Source organism: Ctenopharyngodon idella, chromosome 5, assembly GCF_019924925.1.
Source record: "Ctenopharyngodon idella isolate HZGC_01 chromosome 5, HZGC01, whole genome shotgun sequence".
NCBI classification, from domain to species: Eukaryota; Metazoa; Chordata; class Actinopteri; order Cypriniformes; family Xenocyprididae; genus Ctenopharyngodon; species Ctenopharyngodon idella.
Genome location: NC_067224.1, coordinates 35,064,182 through 35,076,626, shown reverse-complemented (window position 1 = coordinate 35,076,626; position 12,445 = coordinate 35,064,182). Strand labels below are relative to the sequence as shown.

The window sequence follows — 12,445 nt, the reverse complement described above, 5'->3', positions numbered from 1 at the left end:
CATTGCAAAACTCGTCACTAGGCAGTTACTAGGGTCTTTTGTGTGATTGCTAGAAAGCAACTCTCAAATATGTGCAATGTTCTGGTGCTGAAATATGGCTTGTTTATGTTGCTACACAGTTGCTAGGGTGGTCTAAATCGTTTCCAGGGTATAGCTACACAGTTACCATGGTGGAACTTACAGACTGGTTTCCCGCCCGAATCAAAAGAGCCCCAAATTACCCCAAGCTTTACTCACCCTCAAGCCAGGTGTATATGACTTTCTTCTTTCTGATGAACACAATCAGAGTTATATTAATAAATATCCTGACGCCTCCAAGCTTTATAATGCCAGTGAACGGGATCAACGAGTATGAAGTTCAAGAAAGTGCATCCATCCATTATAAACATACTCCACACAACTCCAGGGGGGGTTAATAAAGGCCTTGTGAAGCGAAGCGATGCGTTTGTGTAAGAAAAACATCCATACTTAACAAGTTATAAAGTAAAATATCTAGCTTCCGCCAGAGCACCTTCCGTATTCAACTCACGAAAAAAGCGAAACACCTCTCGCAGTTCAAAACACTTAAGGGGGTCGCACACCGGACGAGAAGCTCAGTGTCGCGCCACATCTTGGACAACTCACAGGTATCACACACCGGACACGCACGTTCTATACACGCGGCGCTGAGCTTCTCGTACAGTGTGTCACCCCCTTTACGCTACGTCCTACGCCTTCCCTATTCAACTTACGAAAAAAACGTAACTGACGCGACGAACACGGAAGGCGATCTGGCGGAAGCTTGATATATTTTTTATAACTTGTTAAATATGGATTTTTTTTTTTTTTTAAACAAACGCATCGCTTCGCTTAACAAGGCCTTTGTTAACCCTCAGAGCCGTGTGGAGTACACGTTTATGATGGATAGACGCACTTTCTTGAGCTTCAAACTCAAGCCTTTATAAAGCTTCACTGCCATTATAAAGATTGAATGCGTCAGGATATTTATTAATATAACTGCGATTGTGTTCATCAGAAAGAAGAGAAAGTCATATACACCTAGGATGGCTTGAGGGTGAGTAAATCTTGGGGTAATTTTCATTTTAAAGTGAACTAATCTGTTAATATTGTTGTACATTTGCTAAGGTGCTCTAAATGGTTGGTAGGGAGTGGCTATTCAGTTTATAGAGTGATATTTAAAGACTATTTGCCAGTCTGAATCAAAAAAGCCCAACCCTGTGATTCTACAGTGCTCTGGTGCCAAGATTTTACTGTAAAATCTACCATGGTGACACTTACAGACTTTCCCATCTGAATCAAAAGCCAAGAGAAATGGTTTATTCATGCTGTCATACAGTTGCTAGGGTGCTCTAAATGGTTTCTATGGCATGGCTAAATAGTTACCAGAGTGATATTTAAAGACGACTTGCCAGTCTGAGTCAAAAGAGGCCACCCACTTTTCTCTACAATGTTCTGATCCAAAGATATCCATTTCACCTTTTTTCAATGGAAGTCTATGGGGTAGGGTGTTGTAAGTGGTTGCTAGGGCGTGGCTAGGAAGTTATGTCACTACTTATTGGCTGCTTGCTGGGCAGAGTCAAATGAGCCCACCCACAAGTCTCTTTGACATTCTGATCCGGAGATATGATCTTACAAATCCTGTGCCAATATAAAGTCTATGGGACTTTTTCACCTTGTTTTTTGGCGGCCAGGCGAACATCGTACACCCAATCGCTTATAAAAGTCATAGTACGCCTCTCCTCAATAAGCTGCATAATTTCACATGTGCAGATAAATGCTCCTATCTATCATTTGATCATCATTTACTACTGTTGCCATGATGAATAGAAAATGTAAACAAACTCTCTTTTAAATTAAATCGTTTAGCATCTGCTTTCTGTGGGCGGTAACAGGGCAACTTTAATTGCGGCAAGCAAAAAGTTTTGTGAATAGGCCACAATGAATCAGATTTAATTTGCACAGAAAGGGGGTGTATTTGAGATAAACAAATGACAGTGACTTAATTTAAATATTCACAGTGTGATGCTATTTTAGTGCATTTATCGCCTGGTTAAACTAGATTGCGGGTGGTTATTGAATAAGACACAATGGTTTTTACACATCATAACTGTCAAGTGAACTTGCCCTTAGAGAGTTTGAGCATGTGCACTTAACTTTTCCGAAAGATGTACTGCATTGCTAAATGGATTGAGTTATAAACAATTAGAAAAGAAAACATTCTGTCATTTACAGGATGTGAGTGTGGAGATGCAGTCAGAGATGAGGGTTTCCTTTTAAAACATCAGCAAATTGTCTCTTGCAAAAATGTATTTTTTGTGAAAAAACTCCTGACGCCCAGGGCCCAGCCAACACCCAGATGCACATGAACAGTGAATTTTATCGAGACATTATTGCTCATCTCATTCAAGGCTATAATCTGTCACATCTGTCATTAAAGAGTATTCTCTCTCTCTCTCTCTCTCTCTCTCTCTCTCTCTAAAATCCCTGTCACACTCTTAATTATGCATGTGGACTGAGCAATTGCTCTTTCTATTCACTCTATTAAGATTCCCTTCCTCTACTTCCTCTTCCTGTTCTTCTCCTCCTCCTCCTCACCTCTGTCTAATCCTCTCTTCTCCTCAGCTCCTCCTCTCAGGCCTGCAGGCTGATTACCCAGTTTTGGCAGCAAGTGTGAGTGAATTATTTAAATCTCTGTTAAGCCTGAGAACATACATCCGTGTGAGAAATACTGTAGATCACACACCAGGGTCGAGGTCAATTCTAATTTAAATTGCAAGTAAAATCCAATTCAAATCTCATCAGTGGTAGAGCTGACAATGAAACAGAAGGTCTTCAGTGCTCTTAAGGATTGGAAATGGATGGGGGATATAACTGCAGAAATGTTGCACTATGAAATATAAATTAGAATCAGATCTGGTACTTATGATTTTAAGTATATATACTGTATATACTTACATTTTTAAAAGAACAAATATTCCATCTCTCAATGTAAGGTCAAGAAAGCTGAATGTATTATATTTTATAATATTATGAGTTTATATTTTTGAGGCAGACACCAAGCAGATGGGATAGACCTGGAATCAGACCCCAGAAGAGGTGGAAGGCATAGTTAGGTGATTATTGAAATAATTTTTAAATGATTTGCTTTAGTTATTTAAACTATTAAATAACTGTATATTTTCGTTAATATTTTAATAAGCTTGACACAACACAGGACACTGCTTGGAATTTCATGACTACTTTTGCTTTAATATTGAGTGTTCTATAACCATTTATTCATACACTGTAAAAAATAATTGTTGGTTTAACTTAAAAAAGTAAGTTACCTGGTTGCCTTAAAATTTTGAGTTCATTGAATTTAAAAAAATTAAGTTAATACAATTAAGGCGATTGGTTTAAAGGGTAAGTTCACCCAAAAATGAAAATTCTGTCATTAATTACTCACACTCATGTCGTTCCACACCCGTAAGACCTTTGTTCATCTTTGGAACACAAATTAAGATATTTTTGATAAAATCCGATGGCTCAGTGAGGCCTCCATTGACAGCAAGGCAATTAACACTTTCAATGCCCAGAAAGCTACTAAAGACGTATTTAAAACAGTGGTTCAACCTTAATGTTATGAAGCTATGAAAATACTTTTTGTGTGCCAAAAAAACAAAATAACGACTTTATTCAACAATATCTAGTGATGGGCGATTTGAAAACGCTGCTTCATGAAGCTTCAAAGCTTTATGAATCTTTTGTTTCGAATCAGTGGTTCGGAGCGTGTATCAACTGCCAAAGTCACATGATTTCAGTAAACGAGGCTTCGTTATGTCATAAGTGTTTCGAAATTTCAGTGGTTCACCACTGGGGGGCGTGACTTTGACAGTTTAAAATGCGCTCCGAGCCACTGATTCGAAACAAAAGATTCGTAAAGCTTCAAAGCTTCATGAAGCAGTGTTTTGAAATCACCCATAATGACAGAATTTTCATTTTTGGGTGAACTAACCCTTTAATCAACAGAAGCTCATAATGTTTTCAGAACCACATTAATTATTGAAGTTGATTTGACAAAAGAAAAAAAATTTTATATATGAAATTATAAAAGTTATAACAATGAAAATAAAACTAAATGAAAATAATTTTTTACAGTGTAACCAGCTTAAGGAGCAAGTGTGAAACGCATGTTAATGAAAAAATAAAAAAGGAATGATCCAAATCCACATACTGTATATATATATAAAATTAGGAAAAAGAATGAGAGTTATAATTTACTGAATGCAGTTAAAAATTAACATATTTTTGTTCATTTTAACATATTTTAACATGTTTTTTTGTTTGATTTTTTGGAAAGCATTAAATATAAATTTAGGTGCTTACTCATATGAACAAAAAGAGGGACACAAAACAAAACAACAACACTTCTATGTCCCTGTTCCATGTCTTTACCCATAGTCTCCCCTGACATTTCTTTAAAGACCCTCATCCCATTTTCTTCTGCTTTCTCTGAATTTCCATCTAAATTCATGAATTCTCCTACTAAGATATTGTGATTATGGTTGGGTTCTCCCCCATGCAGCAGTGGACTGCATTGTTTGACCATGTCCTTTCTAACAAAAACAGAAAATCAAGAATAGAAATGGGCTACAACCAGATGTTGACCATGGGTTTTGCACCTCAGGTGGTCTTGACTGTGACTAAAAAGGCTGATGTGGGACTGGCAGAATTTGTGATGGGCTGCATTCACTCCATTTTCATAGAAATTACCTGGAGTGCATTTCTGGATTAGACAAAATAGATCTGAGCCCTGTAACTGATTCAAAAAATTTCCCAGAAAGCCTGTGGTTCATGGGGCTATTCTGTCTGTAACTTATTTTTCAGTCTAGTCTGTCTGCCTACTACGGAAGCCCTGAACCGCATGGTCGGGGTGTAGTGTTGTCACGGTACCAAAATTTCAGTAGTCTGTACCAATACCAGTAAAATTTTACGGTTCAATTTTAATTTCAGTACCACAGGAAAATCTGTTGGAACTATTTTGCTATTTTATTTAACTAGCCTATTTTTAAAAACATTTTAAATATGATGGTAATCATACATATAAATATTTGGAGCGTGTGTGTGTATGTTTGTGTGTGTATATATATACCTCAATGAAATAAATTTTGAATTATAAAAAAATAAATAAACAAATGCTCAAACATCCATTTTGAAACAGATGTGCGTGTTTATTTTAGCTATTCCGTCAGTGAAACGACACATACAGTCTGTAAAACTATGAAATAAATATCAGTAAATAATGGTAAATGGTAAAGTTAAGTATTATTCTAAAAAAACATTCGTTTTTTATTTCCACACAAAGATGCGTCATATAGCCTACCACTCTGCTTTGAGATATTAAGACAGATATTAAGTCGTTATTTCAACACAAGTCATTATTATGACATAATAAGTCTTATTTCGAGATGTTAAGTCGTTTCGAGATATTAAGTCGTTATTTCGACGTAAGTCGTTATTAAGACATATTTCGTTATTTCGAGATATTAAGTTATTTCGACATAAGTTGTTATTTCGACATAATATCTTGTTTTGACGTAATATCTTGTTATTTTGAGATATTAAGTTATTTCGACATAAGTCGTTATTTCGACATATCTTATTTTGACATATCTCGTTATTTCAACATAATATCTCGTTATTTCGACATAACTCGTTATTTTCTCATTATTTTGACATAAGTCGTTATTTCGAGATATTAAGTCGTTATTTCATCATAACTCGTTATTGTATATCAAGTTTGATATAATAAACTGTGAACAAGTGTTTAATAATATAATATTAAAAGTGTTTATTGGGTAGGGTTAAGGGAAGGTGTAAGGAGGGTTTTTATTCACGAATTAGAAGTCTAAAATGAGAAATTTTAAAGAGAAATGTCGGCAGATTTCGATATAAGAGAAGAGGAGCTTAAATTTGTTGCACAGCCCTATTTGTTTGAACAAATAGGACGTATATTGAACGTATATTGAGAAATGGCTCAAGAGTGAGAGTACTGGGGTAATTGGACTGCTGACGAGGGACAGGTGTGTGTTATCAGGTGCCAGGGAGGATCTGTGACAGTAATTAGGTTCATTCACATTAAATAATATTTTAGGTTAGGGTTACCTGATGAAACATTTTTAGTGCCAAAAAGTGCAAAAGAGCAAGAGATCATTGCAGAGATATCAGAGGTTAGAGGTTAGTCAGAGGTTAGATTAAATGTAAATGTCAAGTAATTTCTGTATTCTGGCAGTGATACTGTAACAGTCCTGCCAGCTGGCTGGTGTGTGAAGCGCCTCTCACAACCACACAACAGAGGGACAGAGATTTCATGCAGAAAAGAGCACTTATCCTCTCGTAATCTCTTCTAATGGAGATTTTTTTCTTTTTTGAGAGCTAATACTGGAATCTAAAATAAATGTCATCAGTCATATGCAGAGGCCTGTCCATGTCTCTCACTTTAGAGCTGATTTCACTGGAAAACAAGAGCTCGGATGAGTGGCATTTGAATCATGGCTTGAAGTAAGATGAAGTAAGAGCTTTTCTACCTTTCACTCATCAGTCCTGCCACCCTAGGCTGTGTAAATTGGCCTATTCTAAGACCCAGAGAAAAGAGGTTGTGACAGTTCATTGGGAATTTCATTTTTCTGGGTTGTGGAGTGAGCTATATATAACGCCGTATTTTTCACCATCCTGACACCTTTGCATCATGTGGGGGCCTCTTTCTCACAGGCTTTTGTAATTTAGCCTCTGGCCAAAGCTCTTCTATTGTGTGTTTTCGATCACCTACTAATGCAATGAATGCTTATTTAAACAACAAATGCAATATGTGATTATGCCAGCTCAGTGGAGGAAAAAGAAACAGAGGATCGGAGTGATGCTCCATTTAATTGTTTGTAAAAAAAAAATGCCTTCTGTATTAGTACAGGTTCATCCCAGGTAGCTGTCTCGGTCTGTTTAAAAAGGCGAGGTAAACCGAGGCCATGCTTTAAATGGAGATGTCTGAAAAAAGGCATTGTGTTTGAATCATAAAACCTGCACTGCATTTTATGCGTGAGAGACTTTATCTACAGAACGTGCTGCACTGTTTTAGTGAGCAATAAAGACGTAAAATATACAATCTGGTTGCTGTCATTTGCTCCAGCTGCTTTGTGTTCTCTCAGTATAAATCAACTCTTACAATTTTTGTCATATAGAGTATGTGAAATAAATAAATGCATGATGCATGTTTATATGTTGAATGTGGTGTATTTATAAGAGTCTGTCTGCTTCAATTGAGCATGAGTTTTGAATCAGAATTTAATTTATTTATTTTTTATTCCCATGACTACAAAGGCCTTGATGTTGCAGTAAAATGAGACCGAGCAGTTTGAAATGAAAAAGGAACAGTTTGATCCAGCTTCAATGTGATTTTCAAACTCTTGTAAACTAATGTATTTTTCAGCTATAAGGAAACCACAAGAACTACTATTGTGTTTTATAATCAGTGTTGCCAAGTTCGCGGTTTTCCCGCGAACTTGGGCTACTTTTACTCTGTAGCCGTGGGTTGTTTTTCATGTCTGCGCATTGACGCGACCCCAAATAACATGATATTTAGCCCCTGGAATGCGAATTTTACCAGGGGGACCCTGCCCAAAATGTGGATTTTACCCCCTGGAACACGATTTTTACCATGAAATGTGATTAGGCTAGTTTTGAGTAGCAAATGGGTGGGTTTTGTTGTGAAAACCTGGCAACCCTGTTTATAATGTGAATGAGGTTTCTAATTTGATCTAAGTCATGATTCGTGCAAAAAGATAATAGTCCACTGAAGCTCTCAAACAGCATTCAGAAAAGGTTTGGTGTCAGTAATATTTTTATTACTTAAATAATGCATGATCAAAAATGACAGTAAAGCTTGTGCATTGTTACAAAAAAAAAATCTATTTCAAATACTATATTTTGAGCCTTCTATTCATCAAATAAAAGTACTTTATCATGGTTTCCCCAAAAATATTAAGCATCACAACTGCTTTAACACTGATATTAATAATAAATGTTTCTTGAGCTCCAAATCAGCAAATTAGAGTGATTTCTGAAGGATCATGTGACACTGAAGACTGGAGTATTAAAATAGAAAACTGTTATTTTAAATTGTAATATTTCACATTCACAATACTGCTATTTATACTTATTGACATTAAAAAAATCGGTAACACTTTAGTATAGGGAACAGATATAAATTATTAACTACGACTTTTCCCTTAATAAATGCCTAATTTACTGCTTATTAATAGTTAGTAAGGTAGTTGTTAAGTTTAGGTATTGGGTAGGATTAAAAATGTAGAATAAGGTCATGCAGAATAAGACATTCATGTGTGCTTAATAAGTACTAATAAATAGCCAATATTCTAGTAATATGCATGCTAATAAGCAACTAGTTAAAAGACCCTAAAATAAAGTGTTACCAAAAAATCTTACCAACCCCAAATTTTTGTATTTATATTCAAATTCATTGTGTGACGATGTGTCATAGCAGGTTAAACGTCATTGATGCCAAATGTGATTGATTCTTTTGTCTTGTAACAATAGCAACACAGTGCTTTTGAATATGCAGAAGACCTGAATAAGATATGACTATGTATTCTGAAAACAGTTTGACTGTTTTTTGATACTTTAATGGTGCCTTTTTTTCTTCTAGGCTACTATATGTTTTAATTTTATGAAAAAGACCAGTGTTAACATTCTTCAAAAGTCCTCTCATCTCATGGTCTCATCTCAAGGGATCCATGAAGAAAGTCAGTCATACCGGTTTGGAACAACATAAAGGTGGGTAAATGATGACAGAAAATTCATTTTTGCATGAACTATAACTTTAAATTATGCATTGTTAATTGACAGGTTTGACTTGGTTAAGAGCATAGTGGCAAAGCAAGTCTATAGCCTTTTTTTTAATCATTTGTAAATCTTGGAAAATGATCAGTGTTGACAATTAATTCCAGCCATTTTTTTGCCCGCCATGCTACAAGTCTGAACCTGCAGCTAACCAGTAGATGAGGATTTTTTCCACAGCATCGAATCTATTAAGTTGTTTTCAATTTTCTCAGAATACAGGACTCTCAATGAAATTGTTCTACATCAGAAGGTAGAGCACTTAACCTAATGATGCAAAGCAGCTTTTTGTGAAATACCCCTGGAACAACACCGCTAAGATACTCATCGAACCAGCTTCACCCACAGGCCAAAGTCAGTCTCAGTCTATTCGTTCAGCTCTGTGTGTTTCAGAGAAGAGGGATGTAGGCTATCCGTTTCTCCAGAGAGGTCTAGTTGAGCTGTCTGCAAATTGGCTTGTTCTGCTGACCTTTCGCTTTGATTAATGCGCCCGTGCTGCCCCACTTCATTGGTGGTTAAAACTCCTCGACCGCAAAGCAGGGATGTGACGGGCTCTTTCCCGTCGGCTCTGCCTCATACTGAGGGACATGATATTCATCTAATGCAGTTATGTTAGAATGGTTAGGCTAGAAACTCACTGGAAAGCAGCAAGCTAACAATAACCACTTTTTATCTCCTCTTTATCATGAAGCGCTAAATGCTTTTTCACAGATACAACAAATGATTAAAAGAAGTGTGTAGAACATCTGTTAAAACTCACAATGAGTTGGCCTAGTGAGTAAGAGGATTTGTGGGGGGAAAATAAAGGCTTTAAACATCTGATTAACAGCTGTGTCTGATTTTAAGTGCTCTGAGGAATATTCCTCATTCCTGGATAATCCTGTTGATCTGACCCTGATAACATGAAATATTTACAGAGCTCACAAGGCAGCACATACTGATTCTGCTTAGGGGTTTGTTCTAATGTAGCGTTAACCAACTTTTTTGTTGTTGTTTCTTCACAGGTACCTCCACATCCTTTATCAACACTATTGTTTTGGATAGAATTTATCATTATTACACACACACACACACACACACACACACATTTGCTTCTGTTAACACTATCAGTTTAGTGTAGGCCTACGTTATTTTCAAATGCGATTAGCATTAGCCTTTTAGCATCATTCACCACGCATTTCATTTCCCAACTACTGCGATATGTACAACAATCAGAGTAATAAAATGCTGCCAGATTCACGTTAATTTGTTTCAGATAAAACTGAACACACTTTTAGCGTCACTCACTGGACATTTCAATTTGAAAGTGTCACGAAACATGCAAGAACTAACGTAATATCATTTCTAATGCATTTTATCTAATGATCTTATTTTGAACCTCAATTTTCATATTTGTGATCAATGATTATAGTTTTTTTTTAGGTAATTTTCACTCTGTTTTAATTATTTGAATCTTTTGACTGCCCGAATACCTGTGTTTTACGGTCTTTATTTGTGTTTTATTCATAGGCATAATAAATCAAAATGTAACTTATAGTGATGAAATCATCATGATAGTTGCACACTAAATTGTTTTATTCTCCTTATGTGTATTTGCCTACTGAATTGTGATGGGTGGTGTCTTGAATATATAATATACTTTTATAATTTATAGCCGCATTTCCAAAAAAATTACCCGGAACAATTTGTCCCAGGAGCTTTCCCCCCCCCAGGAATTTCTTTTCACCCAGACCTGAAGCTGTCTGCGTTTCCATCGCGGTCTAAAGTACCTTGAAGATTAGTACGGTTACGTAGGACTGCGCGTGACTTTCCAGTTTCCACTAGATTTCGTCCTCTGCATATAAGCTTAATAAAGCTGGAACCTCGCTGCCAGTCCATAATTTTTAAATTCCATTGTTGATTCGAATAGCAAACAACTCTTACGCTGCATTTACACGGGGCGTCAGCGTTAACGCTTGACAGAGGGCGTGTCTGAAGCTTGTGTTGATGCGACCGTTATCTTGATAACAGCAGTCACATTACTTTCCGGTGTTGCATGAATGCAATAGGCTAGCAACTGCTCTAGAGTGTTTGCATAAGGCGATCTGATTGGCTGACGCCTGCGTTGGCGCTTGCAAAGTTGAGAAATCTTCCATTTCTGCCGCTTGAAAAGCGAGTGAAGCGATGCGACAGAACCCACAATTCAGTTCGGCAACGCATGACGTCACCCATTCAAAGTAAACGAGAAGCGTTAACGCCGACGCCCTGTGTAAACGCACCGCAACAGACTTTTAAAAATGGTGGTTGAAATAAAATGCTGCGCAACCAATCAGCATGCTCAGTGCCCAAGTCCCACCCCCCAAAGTTCCTGAACTTTGAAAAAGTACTACCACTTGAGCAGGGACTTTCCAAAAGGGAAATTTATATATGCGTTTGAGTAAAAGTCTTACTTCTAAACTGTTAATGATGAAATGTGTTCTGTAGGTGGGACATTCATCTAGACATTCTTCAAATATCATCTTTTGTGTTCCACAGAAGAAAAAAAATAATAGGAATTTGGAATGACATGAAGGTGAGTAAATGACAGAATTTTCATTTCTTTGTGAACTATGTCTTTTAAGTTTAGAACGTTTTGTGAATTACTCTCCAATGCTGAAACTGAAAGCAAAGTTAACACTATTCTTTTGCAAACACTGGGAAATGCAAATCTAATGGTATCCCTATCTATTTTTTTTTTTTCAAACAAGTATCTCAAACCAGAGTAAAGTTTAAGACCTTCCGCTCTGGACATCAGATAAGATCGCTCATGCTAGATTAAATGCACAAATACACCTGAGCTGGACAAGTTCGGGATCCAATTACGTGTGGAGCAATTTCCAAATTGGATTCACCTGACTAGAGACTCCATATATAGGACTGCTGCCCCTTTAAATTACCCAGCCATCCTGTCTCTGGTGTCGGCTAGAAGACCAGAATTAGGGACTCAGGAATGGATAATCTTGTTTGCTTTTTTCTCTCTTGTATTATGACAAATTAAAGAGGTCTGAAAGCCATATTTCTCAGAGTGCCTCCTTAGCTTGTTATTACCTAACAGACTGAGGAATTGATTAGTATTGATTTTCTGTCAGGCATTCGCTCGGTTGCAGTAAGGCCGTCAAGGACCTGGACTAAAGGTGAACTCATGTTCTGGTTAAAGTATGAGACCATGGAAAAACAGATTTAGACATCATTCACTTCTCTTGTACCAGGAGTTTTGTTCATAGAGACTATTTACTCGAGGCCAAAGCTGAAGGGCAAATGTTCTTTGCTTTTTGACCCTACCAACAGTTATGCGCATTCAGTGTTGTTCGATTGGTGATTATGCTCTCAGATAAAGGCTTTTTGTCATCTAAACCTATCAAAAAGCATCTAAACATGAAAGAGCTGCAGTAGAAGAGTGTCTTTGCCGGAGAATGGAAGATGAACAAGGTTAGAGTGTGTATAAATTCTCCTCGACTAAAGTTCAGTGGCTCAGACGTGTTTCCCTCTGGCCTTATAGGAAATGAAGACAGCATTTATTGTCCAAATTCCTGTCAGC

At 36.9% G+C, this 12,445-nt stretch overlaps 1 long non-coding RNA gene across 2 annotated transcripts in view; it reads left to right on the top strand.

Annotated features, from left to right (window-relative positions):
• LOC127512847 (uncharacterized) overlaps window positions 1-12,445 on the top strand; it is a 39,318-nt gene that overhangs the window by 18,947 nt on the left and 7,926 nt on the right. For both annotated transcript variants that reach the window (XR_007930272.1, XR_007930271.1), the window contains exons 4-5: window positions 8,699-8,826; window positions 11,353-11,440. This is a non-coding gene — a long non-coding RNA (uncharacterized LOC127512847). The remainder of the gene's footprint in view (window positions 1-8,698; window positions 8,827-11,352; window positions 11,441-12,445) is intronic.